Consider the following 14,605-nt stretch of genomic DNA (forward strand, 5'->3'; position numbering starts at 1 on the left):
ATGAAGCAAGGAGACCGATCAAGAGGCTAGCTTCCATAATTTAGCCGGAAGTGGATGGTGATTTGGATCACGTTGGTAGCAGAAGTTATAGTAGAAAGTGGTCAGATTCTGGGCACATTTTGAATATGCAACAGACAGCATTTGCTGAGGGGTTAGATGTTAGGTAGTAGACAGAGAGGAGTGAGGATGACACGAATATTTTTGGCTTAAGAAACTGGAAGGACGAAGTTTTCTTTTACTGAAATGGGGAAGGCTGGGGAGGAGCTGGGGTTTTCTTGGAGGGTGGGGTGCAGAGATCAGAGTTTGGTATGGATGTATTAAATCTGGGATGTCTAGTAGATATCCAGGAAGATTCACCAAATAGGCAGCTGGTATTAATGGCAGGTGCTCAGGGTGGAGACATAATTTAGGAATCCATCAGTATACAGATGCCATTTAAAGTAAAATTATTTAGTGAAACCACTAGTAGAATTGCCCCCCCCGCAACATTTTTATGCTAAAGTCCTACCTCACTCCCCTGGTACCTCAGAATGTGACCTTATTTGGAGATAGGGTCTTGACAGATGTAATCGAGTTAAAATGAGGCCATTAGGATGACCCTCTTCCAATAGGACTGGTGCCCTTATAAAAAGGGGAAATTTGAAGACACACACACACACACACACACACACACACACACACACACACACACAGGGAGAACAGTAAGTGACCATGAAGATGGCCATCCACAAGCCAAAGAGAGAGGCAAGGAACAGATCCTTCCTTCACAGCCCCCAGAAGGAACCAACCCTGTCAGCGTCAACTCTTTCATTTTGGACATCTAACCTCCAGAGCAGTGAGGCAATACATTTCTGTTGTTTAAGCCACCCAGTCTGGTGCTGTGTGGCAGCGGCTCTAACAAACTAATATATCTACATCACGAGTGAATGTGGATAGAGAAAAATGTCCCCAAACTGAACTGAACCCTAAGCCACTGCAACTCTTAGTTAATGAAAAAGAAAACGTAATCAGCAAAGGAGATTGAGGAGGAGCAGCCAGTGAGGTGAGAGGAAAACTCGAGAACTACTGAAAATGAAGTCAGGATCGTGTTACGAGAGAGACGAGCTACATCTGCTACTACTTACAGGTCAAGTAAGATGAGGGTAAATAATTGGCCATTGGATTTAGCAACGGGGATTTCATTGCTGATCTTAAAAGAACACTTTCAACAAAATAGTGGGGGTGGGTGAAAGCCTGGTTGGTCCACACCAGAGAGGAGGAGAATTGGAAATAGCAAATGGACACAACTCTTTTGGAAGAGGTTTACTGAGAGGGAGCAGAGTTATGAGGTGCTAGCGAGAAGGATACGTGGAGAGAGGATTCTGTGCTTAGCAATGGGGAGACTATAACACATTGGTATTAGGAAGGATCCATGGATGTTATGGGTGGGAAGAATTGCGGAAACAAAGTCTTTGAGGAGTTGGGATCTAGTATAAATGGAAGGGCAACACGAGAGAAGGATGAGTGTAGTACAGTATAAGATGGTATGGTATGACAGTACAGAATCTTTCAGAGGATCTGATCAGATAATACAGTGAAAGCTCTTAGCTCTAACCATGGCACAGTGTGGTCATTTAATGAATGTTATTATTAAATATTATGTAAGTGCTATTGAACTAATCTCCCCCTCCCCTTTCTTTCACTGTCATTTGTGAGTTATCTACATGTAAGTATGAACATCTACACATATGATGTCATAGGTGTAGCTGAGATCATCTTAAGAGGGCAGACAGAGAAGGAGACCTCTGCGTATTTCAATGTTTAGAAATCAGAAAGAGGAGCCTGAAAGGGGGTCTGCAGCCTGAACAGCCTGAATGGTGGAAGACACACTGTGCAAGGAAACCAAAAGGAGAAGTATTCCTTACACTGGATGGAAATAAATAAGACCGGAAATCAAGAGTGCCGAAGTCTCTACAATGTCAGTAAACTGTGCTCTGGGGCAGAGGAAGGTGGTGAATCACTAAAGAAACAAAAAGATAAAAGGGGCCTAGTCGTCTGCTCTCATCCCATATAAGTAGAGGGGACATGAGGAGGTGGTGCCTTGGGCTACTAGAGAGTCACCTAAACCTTACTGTAGTCCACACTGAGGTCATATCAAAGGAAGGAAACCTGGGAATTCCACATAGTGTCATTTGGATTTTCAAACCATCAACAGTGCTTTCCTCTCTGCAGTATCATAAATCTAGAGTTTGCCACTTCAATCAGATTAATCTAAAGTACTTGTTCAGCAAATACGTCTTACAGGCGAAGATGATCTGTCCTAAAATTGCGGCTAGCAGTTTTAATGTTCTAGTGTAAATGGGAGTTATGTCACGTGCTGAGAGAAGTTTCCAGATATGAGAACACGTCAATTTCCGAAAACTTGACAGACAGATTGTTCTTCTCAAGACTAGCACACAGATCAGTGTATTTTATTATTATTTATTATGTAGTTTTCAATTCATAGGTTCCAACAGCTACCATCTACATATGAAAACTTTGATAAAGGTTTAAAGGAAAGAAAGGGCAAAGATTTGTCAGGTAAATGCAAGCAAACTTTAAATAGGTTTGATAATATCAAATTCAGATGAAAAGACCCTAAAGCAAAATTGGGAAAGGAAGGTCATATTTCACTGGTGAAAAGAATGGTCACAATATCTAATATGAAGAAACTGTTAGAAATGCAAAGAAAATAAGTTATCGTGTTATTATTCATAACAATGGTAAACTGGAAATAACCAAAACTACATAAATATATAACAGTAAATAAAAAACTAAAAATGATAAGCAAAAATGTTATCAATGATAATGTAGGGAGTAATATGATCAGATTTGCATTTGATAAAAAAGATTCCACTCAACAGTAGCCAAAATTAAAGCATGAGATCTGCATAAAGAGAATATTAAATTTTGCTGGCAGCATAATGCATTTGAATAAATGGAAAGACATACTATATTCTTGGATGGGAAGAATTAATACAGTCAAAATTTTAATTCCTCCTTAATTATTCATAGGCTTAACACAATTATACTTTAAGCCCTTAATGAAATTGAACTACAGTTCTTACAGAAGACTAAAATTCATGTGAAGAATATTAGACAGTAATCTATGAAAATTTTGAGAAGAGGAATGGTGAGTCCAGAATTCTCTCAAAAGCAAGTATACTGTAATCTAGTCGTCTACCGATGGGCATTTCAGTTGCCATGTCTTGGGTATTGTGAATAGCGCTGCAATAAACATAGGGGTGCATATATTTTTTTGAATTAGCATTTTGGATTTCTCTGGATAGATACCTAAGAGTGCAATTGCTGGGTCATAAGGTAGTTCCATTTCCAGTTTTTTGAGATACCTCCAGACTGTTTCCCCTAGTGGCTGCACCAATCTGCAATCCCACCAACAGTACACCAGGGTTCCCTTTTCTCCACATCTGCGCCAGCACTTGTTTGTTGATTTATTGATGATAGCCATTCTGACAGGGGTGAGGTGGTATCTCATTGTGGTTTTAATTTGCATTTCTCTGTTGATTAGTGAGGTTGACCACTGCACTGTACACCTGAAGCTGAAGCTGAAGCTGAATAATACTGAATGTCAACTATAATTTTATATACATATATAGTCACAGGATGTGGAGTACAGCATAAGGAATAGAGACAGTGGAATTGTAACAGCTATATACGATGTCAGAGGGGTAGCAGATTGGGGGAGGGGGTTATCACTTCGTGACGGGTGCAAATGTCTAACTATTACAGTGTTTTGTACACCTGAAACTGATAAAAATAAATAAATAAAAAGCAAGTATACTTTGATAAGTATTTGTTTAAGGACTGACTGACTGATCAATACAACAGAAAGCAGAATCCTAAAATGGACCCTATGAAACTTAGGTGTTGTCTGATTTAGCAACCAAACTCAATGAAACGTGATGGAGACAGTAGCAAAAATGTCACCAATCCCTCAAACAACTTAAAAGGAAAGAAACAAACTTGGACAAGTTTTTCAACAAATATGGCAGAGAAGACAATACAATTGTTGATGTCCTTACTGTTGTTTAAACACCACGAAGAAAAGGGTGAATACTACCCAAAGAAAAATGGCAAAGGATACAAACCAAAACTTCACCAATGAAGACATACAAATAGCGAATAAGTACATAATGCTATGTTTACCTTACAATGTGTCCGTGTTGTTTCCTGGATTTCTCTTCCTCCTGTTCTTTGTGTGTCTGATTCCTTCTCACTTTTTAACTCCCTGCGTAATTGGTACCTTATTTAAGTAGCCACACACACCTCCAACAGGCACACACCTTTTACAATTGAAACACGATGTCCTTTATAGCACATACCTTAAGAATATATTTGTTCATTTATTGTCTGTCGATCCCGCTAGACAAAAAATTCCACAAGGGTAAGGAGTATCACTCATTTACCAATATATATCCAGCACTTAGCACGGTGTCTGGCACAAAGTATATACTCAATTAATTTTTGTCAAACAGATAAACAAAGGACACTTTTTTGGTTCCATTTTCTTTGATTATTTTTTTGTGACAATATCTGGTGTTAGGCAAGACCTCTCATCTACTGCTGGCGGGGGATAAAAATTGGTGCAATCATTTTGCAGGGCAACTGGTCCATATTTTAAAACATAAGTCAGATTTTACCTCTTCTCTGCTCAAAACCCTCCCATCAGCTATGTCCCTCAGAGTCATAGCCAACATCCAAAATGGCCTACAAGGTTCTGCATGACCTGTCATCCCCCCACCCTTCTTCCCATATGGGCTAGTTCTCCCTCCCCCATTCCCTCTGCTCCAGCCCCATGAGTGCCTTGTGGTTCCCCCAAAACCTTAGACATGCCTGGAATGCTCTTCTCTGGTTATATAAGTTCTTCCCTCCCTCGCTCCTTCCCTTCCCCTCCTTCAGGTTTTCCTTCAAATATCACCTTAGTAGGAAGATCTTCTCTGGACACTTCATAAAAACAGTCATTCACCCCATGCCCAACCCCAGGGCTCTTCATCCCGTTACTCTGCATTATTTTCCTCCATATCACACACCCCCACCTGCATATTACATATTTTCTTTTTTATTATTATTATTAAATTTTTGATCATTTTATTTATTTTAACAAATAAATGGTGCCCTCCTCAGAATGAAAACTTCCAGTGGACGTTATTCATAACAAGGGAGGTAAACTGGAAAAAAAAAACAACTGAGTGGCAGCACACAGAAAAATATAATCCAGAGGTTGCCTGGAGAATAAATGGGGGGAGGGGGGGTTCACACAGTGTGAGGGATATAAATGATAAACGTCTAAGTTTTGCTTTGTCTTGTGCACCTGAAACTAAAGAAAAAAAAAATAGATGTGAACAATCCAGCAAAACATTCTATTGCCTTGATGAAATTACTAGAAAGCAGATACATATGAAGTAAGATCAGTTCATTAGGACATATTTTCTTTTTTAATTGCCTTCCCTCACTAGAATGTCAGCTCCATGAGGATAGCGATTTTCCTTTTATCCACTGCTATATACCCAAACCCTTCAAGAAAGCCTGACACATAGTAGATTCTCAATAAATATGGGTTCCGTGAATGAATGAATGAATGAATGAATATCAAGAGCCTGAAAACTTTTCATGCCATTTTCACTGAGTAATTCTACTTTTAGGAATCTATGCTAACTAAATAAGTGGTCTAGTCGTATGATGGTCTATTTACCAGGTTTCCATTCACAACATTACTGATAAGAGTGACGAATTAGAAACATTCTTCATGGCCTGTTTTTATAAAGGAGAAGTCAAGTAGAATGTTACACAAAAATTAAGATGAAATAGTCTACAATCATCTAAAATGATGTTACTATAAAGTTATATGACATGGGGAAATGTTCACAATGGAGTGTTAATGATATTAATAAATCATGATACCATGAAGTAGCTATAGCATCATGCCAAATATACAAAACTAAAAATATAGATACAGTAGTATGATAATTTTAATATATAAAAAACATATATTATATATTCATATATATAGTCCTTGTATATTTTAAGGACATTAATACACACACACACACACACACACACACACACAGAGGGTGCCAAAAAAATGTATACACATTTTAAGAAAGGAAAAAACTATATTAAAATTGTAATACAATAAATGATGCTAGCATTCATTTGATTAATGCCATCTTTTAAGCGAGCGTCATACTACACATTGCTACCATAATTCAATTAAACTTTGAAAAGTAATACATATTAGGTTGGTGCAAAAGTAATCATGATTTTTGCAATTATTTTTAACCTTTTAAATTGCAATTACTTTTGCACCAAGCTAATTGATAACATCTCGTAAATTGTGTACATTTTTGGTACCCCCAGTATATATATATTTTGGTACCCCCAGTGTGTATATATATATATATATATACACACACACACACACACACACACACAAACACACACATATATGTGTGTGTGTGTTTGTGTGTGTATATATTTAGAACATAACTAGAAAGATTTAAAATATCAATAAGGGTTACTGTTGAGTAATGGAATTATGGCATTTCTGGGTGATTCTCTCCCTTTTTTATTTTTTTCTGTACTGTCACATTTTCTATAAAGAAGAGTTAAAAAGAAAATAATGCTATAATGAGAAGGAAAAAAAATCAATGACATTCCTGTAGGTAACCCAGTTCTAAACAAAATCACTTTTGACTGTTTTTGCAGGATAAGATAGTAGCAACAAAATGCAATCAACAAAAATGAACAAATGGACACACAACTTTTTAAAATGAAGGTCTTAAATCATTTATTTTGCCCAAGTTCATGTTAAGTAGCTCCTATTAAAACATAGATAACAGGGTCATTTGTCTCTCATGACCTGACTCATTATAATAAAATCTGCTGTTGGCTTACAGATTGATACTTGTCCTTCTGTTTCCAGGTCAGGGGAAAAAACACCCAGTTTATCAAAAGATGGAATGAAGCCCCAGAATTTACTTAGGACTAAGTGTGTTGTAAGTAACATGCAGTGGATATAAAAGAGTTAAATACTGGGCCAGACAGGTCCTTTGATGTTACATTTGCTGTGGGGATATCTGTACTAACAGCCAGGAAGTGCTCAGAAAAAAGAGTGAATAATGAGTGAACAGGTTCCAGGAAGTCATCCAGCACGGGGGAAATCCCTTTTTGTGCCTAAAACCAAGAAATTCTACCTACAAAACCTCACCCTGCAAAAGAGCAGTAGACATTCCAGCACATTCACAGAAGGCATTCTGGAGCTTTGTAAGGGAGTTAACACAGCAGAGAAGCATCGCATGGGTGTGTGCACTTGCAATTAAGAATAAAAATTAGCAAGAGGAGAACCCTAGAAATGCAATCACCAAACTCTGAAATGGAGACGGGAGACTCGTGTACTTTAGGGACAGAACTTTGTGCAAAAGCAAATAGAGAGACTGAGAATGAATCTACACTGATACCATCCTGTCTGGCTGGACCTGGCTTGGATGCAGACACAGGCACCATGGGTCAAAGGCAGGGCCATGAAAGAATAGAATCCAGATGAGAAGAGTGACAGAAGCACCGCCAGAAATGAAGATTACAAGTGCAGCTGCTCATAATACCATAAATATAAGTTGACTCTTAGTAATAACAACCATAATGATGACAGCAATTTACTTAGCATGTATTACAAGCAAGGATTGTGCTAGGTCTCCTTCATATTATCAGTACTTTCCAATTTTATATTTATCAGCAGAAACACTTTATTTGATATCAACTCCTTAAGACACAGGTGAGAGCACCTGGAACCCACATTCCCTTTTTCTGTGGCAAGTAGACAGCTCTCCCCAGATTTCGGTTAATTCCCATTGGAATTACATCCTTTTCATTACTTGTGGCTCCAACCTCCTCCCTTCATTGCAGGATATATCCAATCATGTGGTAAAACCATCATTTGTGACCCTTATCCTGAAACTGGATGCATCCATCTGATGTGACAGTCTATAGTCACTGCCCCAAGTCCTCTCAGTGTTGGTCCCGTGATAAGGGTAAGTGGATCCAGTGTCCACAAAGGGCAGTCCCGCCTAAGGGAGCCTCTCAAAACGTGTGCCTCTCTAATGCCCCAACTCACACAACGTTTCAGATTAACTATTACCGGATCCTCCCAACGGCTCCTCACTGGACGAGGGTTTGAAGAGCCTCCTCTGAACATGCTCAGCTTTGACTCTACCCCCCTAAAATGTTGCTCCAGAACGTCTATACATAGGGCTATTGGGCGGCAGTCTGGTTGAAAGGGTAGGCGCCAGTCAGAGACACTCTATGTCAAGTCTCCAAAACTAAGGTTATAGGGAGATGCGGGGAGAGGGGGCCATTGAAGGTGATAGATATTATAGGAGGCAAAAACAAAAACAAAAGCATTATTGATTATATTCCCCAAAGTGTCTTTCATAGCCCCGTGGCAATATTGTGGCTACCAATTTGTGCTTTCTAATCCCCTCACCTTCGTATCATCAATAATGTTGCAGAGATTTTGTAGGGGGTCAGATGCGGACTTGTCTTATTAGGGAGACCACCTCAGGGATGATGTAGATGCCTGACCACTGCATTGTACACCTGAAGCTGAAGCTGAATAGTACTGAGTGTCAACTATAATTTTTTTAAACATGTAATCAATATTTTATTTATTTAGTTATTTTTTATTTTTATTAGTTTCAGGTGTACAAAACACTGTAATAGTTAGACATTTATCATTTACACCCCTCACACAGTGATAACCCTCCTCCCCCCGTCAACTACCCTCTGACATCGCAGACAGCCGTTTCATTTCCACTGTCTCTATTCCTTATGCTGTACTCCGCTTCTTGTGACTATATATTAAATTATAGTTGACATTCATCATTATTTAGCTTCAGCTTCAGGCATAATTTAATATATATATATGGTCACGGGATGTGGAGTGCAGCATAGAGAATAGAGTCAATGGTATTGTAACAGCTACGATGTCAGAGGGGTAGTAGATTGGGGGAGGGAGGGTTACACTTTGTGAGGGGTGCAAATGTCTAACTATTACATTGTTTTCTACACCCAAAACTAAAAAACAAACAACCAAAAAAAAAACAAAACCCAGCAGCAAAACAAAACAGGCTCTTCCTGGGCCTGGTTACAACAGGACTGAAGAACCAATCGGCACCAAGGCTATCAGTGTTATCACTCGTCCTCTTCTAGATTTTCTACTTCTATTATTGCAGATAAGATGGACTTTATTGAACTGATGATCAACTAAAATTCTCATTTTAAAGTCCATCTCGCCTATCAAGTTGGTTTTTGGAGCCAGGGCATGGTGGGCACTCCTTGTAAGCTGTCAAGATCATTTTGGGTCCTAAGTAAGGCATCTCTCTCTAAGGCCTGAGCAATCACTTCCAGTCTGATACCGTTTGCAAATTTGCACTACAGAATCATTTGCTTGGAAAACACATGTGCACATGTGCAGTGAAAGTTAAATAAATGTGGTTGGTTTTCACTTCTAGCATTCCATTCAGCTTTCTTGGATCCCTAATAAGGCAACAGTTGTCTTAATGATTCAATCACTTCATGCTATTTAAAGCCAACATACGGACTTTAACGTAGAAGGTACTAGAAGTTAAACATTCAAGTCTGAAATTAAAACGTAGGCTCTATAAAACCTTCTACTGGGCCAAGCATGGTATCCAACACCCTGGGAAATAAAAATAACCTCTAGCTTGAGAAAAGGAAAGAGGATGGTGAAAGTTTACATCTGTGAGAAATAGGAAGTGATGTTTGCATACTCGAACCCAATTCACACAAAATGTCAGTGAGCAGGATAATTAGTACAGAAAGCAAGTACAGGAAGTAGATCCCTTCTCCCTGCGGAAAGGCATGTACCAGACATGTGGGTGCTGGGCAACCGTATCTCCATTCTCACTCTGAGTACCCATGAGGGAGCATTTTCTATCTCCCGGTGCTCTGGCCTCCTCTGTGGTAGAAATACCTTTGCACACAGAGAAAAACAGATCAGCGCGTTGGGGGATTTATCAGTAGGTACTCAGGAATTCCAAACTCTAAAAAAAAAAAAAGTTTTGGAGTCAGAGTGTTTTGGTGAATTCTATACCTAGTCTTGGCCTGCTCATTCCATATAAAGCAAGACCTGGAATCTCAAAATCATGGCTTTGCATCCTACACCTTGAGGGTTTCATGGGGCCTGAGAGACGTAGGTGTTGGTATGACCACTAACTGTTCTGTTCTCTTAAAAAAGATAGAGTTCTGTAAAATCTGGGGTTGGATTAGGATGAGATGAATGACTGTTGAACTCTTAAAAAAAGAGCTGAAATTAAAAAAAAAAAAAGTAAATGGTATCTTACGAAAACCCAGTTAATAAATGAGATTAAAACATGCAAACAGATTTCTGGGTAATGCAAGGTGGTAGCCCAGATTCTTGCCAACTCAGCCCCAGAAATATGTCTAAGAGACTCCTAAAACTTCCGTAGGCACAGTTTAGATCATTAATAAGGCCCCTTCCACTTTTGTAGAAGTCTATTCTGGCTTATGATAGAAGAAATCTAAGCTACTGTTCAGTTCCTACGCTCAATGGTGTGCAAAGCAGAGGCTTGGAGACCTTTAAGAGATTGTCAATATTAGTAATAATTGTCATGACTACCATTTGTTGAGGTATATTGCTGAGGGAGCTGACGATCTCAAAATCAAGTGGCAAAGCTGGCTTTTGAACACAAATCTGAAATGATAATAGATAAATGCACTAGTTTACCAGAAAACCAATTTGGGAGAGGAATTAAGGGCTGTGGGCACAAAATGCGCAATGGCGGGAAGTGTAAAACATCACGCAGCAGAAAAGACTGATTCTCTGCAGATGTGGGAAGGAGCCTTGTCTCATCGTGAAGCGGGAAGCTCATCATAAAGACATCTGTGTCTCACACTAAGGAATTTAGACTTATTCTCATGGGCTGACACCATCGCAGTATCTCAAACAGCAGCGTGAGACAGTCCCTCTTTCTGGAACATTTTTTCTCCAATTCTCTTCCTTTCTCATCCTTTGGAGTTTGGCTTACACGTCACTGACTCTGAAAGGCATGTCTTACCCTTTATCTAAAGAGTGCCTTCTTTTTCTCTCCTGTTGTTAGAATCTAAGTTCCATGAGAAGTGGGGCCTGGACGACCTGGTTCACTGCTGTACCCCCAGCACCTTGGAGAGTGCCCAGCACATAGTAAGTGCTCAATAAAAATTTGCCACATGAACAAAAGAAATGAAACTCTGTCTACAAAGCTTGGACTTACAACCACCCTTGCAAGACCTCTTTGGCTGGGCCTGCTTTGTTAGTGACTCCACCTTGAAAGGAATAGGGGATATTGTGTTGGCAATGAAAAGGTAGGCAACAAACAAAGAGGCAAGAATGAAAGCTGCGCTATCACTGTAAGAAAGGAGGCGTCTGTGTCTACAGGGCTGCTTAGCACTGATGCCCATCCAGATAAACCTACCTAACTACTGGGGGACCTAGGTTTGTGGGGAAAATCTGCCCTATTAGCTTGCACTTACAGAAGTTCTGATTAGGAGACTTTATTTTATGCATTAAAGTCATAACCACAGTCTTCTAAATATAAAAAAAAATGCATTCCATCTTTCCAACCAAAATAAAGTATAATGAACATAATTGGCTGAAAGGAAAATTATTGTTACCTCTGGCAAGTTACTTTGACAGTTTCCTCAAATGTAAAATAGACATTGTACCCTGTTTCCACGAAAATAAGACCTAGCCGGACCATCAGCTCTAATGCGTCTTTTGGAGCAAAAATTAATATAAGAACTGGTCTTATTTTACTATAAGACCAGGTCTTTAATATAATATAATAAATATAATATAGTATAGTATAGTATAGTATAATATAATATAATATAATATAATATAATATAATATAATATAATATAATACTGGGTCTTATATTAATTTTTGTTCCAAAAGACGCATTAGAGCTGATGGTCCGGCTGGGTCTTATTTTCGGGGAAACACAGTAGTAGCATTTCCCTCATAGGTTTGTAGGGAGGACTAAACCCAATAATGCACATAATGCACTTCCCATAGCACCTGGCACACAGGAAATGCTCAGCCAGAGTGAGCTTTCGCAAGCATCACTGTTATCATAGCATTACTAACACAGTGAAGGCAGGTATGAGAAAGAGAAACGCATTTTTGTGAAGGGAGCTCAATTTCCCTTTCATAAATCGGCCGTGCTTCCCTGTATGGGAGGTTCCAAACCCCGACCACAAAAGCCACAGATTTTGTATCTGTTCTTCCCAGACAATATACTCAAGCTTCCCTTTCATTTGTTTTTTTTCCCCTGACTAATAAACCATTCACTACTAATTAGTTATAATCATTTTCTGCTGCATAGCTTTATATTTGTTTATTACATTCATAGCTGTCTTGCCTAGCAAGGACAGAAATCTATCACCTCATTATTATACCTAAGTCTCTTGTTCAGTATCCTTGCCTTCTATTTCACTACTTCCAAAAATGTCTTTTTTTAAAAAAATTAAAGTGTATTGGGGTGACAATGGATAGTAAAGTTACATAGGCTTCAGGTGTACAATTCTGTAATACATCATCTGTATATCACATTGTGTGTTCACCACCCAGAGTCAGTTCTCCTTCCATCACCATATATTTGATCCCCTTTACCCTCATCTACCACTCCCCTCCTCCCTTACCCTCTGGTAACCACTAAACTATTGTCTGTGTCTATGAGTTTTTGTTTCTTCATTTGTTTGTCTTGTTCTCTTGTTGTTTTCAGTTTTATATACCACATATCAGTGAAATCATATGGTTCCAATCCAATTAAAAAATGGGCAGAGGACATGAATAGACATTTCTCCAAAGAGGGCATACAAATGGCCAACAGACATACGAAAAAATGCTCAACATGATTAATCATCAGAGAAATGCAAATCAAAACCACAATGAGATACCACCTCAACCCAGTCAGAATGGCTATCATCAAGACAAATAATAGCAAGTGTTAGAGAGGCTGTGGAGAAAAAGGAACCCTCATACATTGTTGGTGGGAATGTATATTGGTGCAGCCACTATGGAAGGCAGTGTGGATGTTGCTCAAAAAATTAAGAAAGAATTACCATATGACCTAGCAATCCCTTTCCTGGATATCTACCCAAAAATCTGAAAACATTTATCCGTAAACATATATATACTCTGATGTTCATTGCAGCTTTATTCATGATGGCCAAGACATGGAAACAACCAAAGTGTCCTTTGATAGATGATTGGATAAAGAAGATTTGGTATATATACACAGTGGAATACTACTTTGCCATAAGAAAAGATGAAATACTGCCATTTGCGACAACAAGGATGGATCTTGAGATTATTATGCTAAGTGAAATAAGTCAGACAGAAAAAGTAGAGAACCAAAAATGTCTTTTGGCAGGACAGGATTTCACTTCCTCCTCACCTCTTCCTTTGCATGTCGCACACACCTTGTAAGGAAAAGGGGATTTGGGGTAGATAAACCACATAACCAAACTGGTTTAAATATGAGATATGACTATGTTATAAAAGATGGTCAAATTTTTGTCTTACAGAGAGTTCACTCTGAAAAATTCCTTTATTCCTTAAAAATATTTATTTAGCATATTCTAGTATGTTCAGAGTTCTAGGGATTTGGCTGTGAACAAAAGCAGACTAAATAAAGCCTTCTCTTTCATAAAACAGATATAACAGGGGAGACAGACAACAAATATGTATGAATCATCAAATAGTGATTAGTGTCGAGAAAAATAAAACCTGGGAAGAGAATAGAAAGCGTTGAGTGCATAGCTTGAGGTAGAATGTTCAGAGTAGGCTTTTTACGGGGGTTCATTTCACAATCGGAAGTTCTTACAGGACTTCAGGGATTTGGAGTCTCCCCCTTGTGAATGAAATCAAGTCTCAGGGGCAAAGGGAGGGTGGTACACAGACCAGAGGATCATGGGGAAGGGGGAGGGAATTCCCAGATTTTCATTTAAGATGGACTCTGCATGGAAAATGAAAGGGAATGTTTCCCCATGCTGGACATTATGAAAAACCTCCACAATTAATGGTAACATTACAGTAGTAGCATCCTGGACTTAGGAACCAGTATCATCAGGTGCATTAGTTTTGAAGTTGGATCAAAGGGACAGGGTGGACAATGGAAAGTAAGACTGTTCTACACAATCTTCTCCCAGGCTACAGTGGAGCAGGCCCAAGATTATTGAGGAGACAAGGGAATGGCAGATCAGAGTTCCAGGTGGCGACTGTCAGACACCCACCTCAAAAAGACACAAGAAGTAGGAAAGCCAAAGAGTAAGACTGAACCTCCGGATCGCTCCTGTAGGGCAGAGAATGGTGCCCCTCTGAAGATGACAACAGCTAGGGAGGGCAGCCACAAACATTGGAGTTACAGCACTACTCTACTATGCTTACTAATAAAATCCATTCTCATCCATGAGGTATTCAACTACCTTACAGTTTAAAAAGTGTTTAATTGTTTAAAGCAACTTTTACACGCCTCCTTTACTTGAC

The sequence above is a fragment of the Rhinolophus sinicus genome, chromosome 18 (genome assembly GCF_057876585.1).
Source record: "Rhinolophus sinicus isolate RSI-liver-muscle chromosome 18, RSI-T2T, whole genome shotgun sequence".
Lineage (NCBI taxonomy): Eukaryota > Metazoa > Chordata > Mammalia > Chiroptera > Rhinolophidae > Rhinolophus > Rhinolophus sinicus.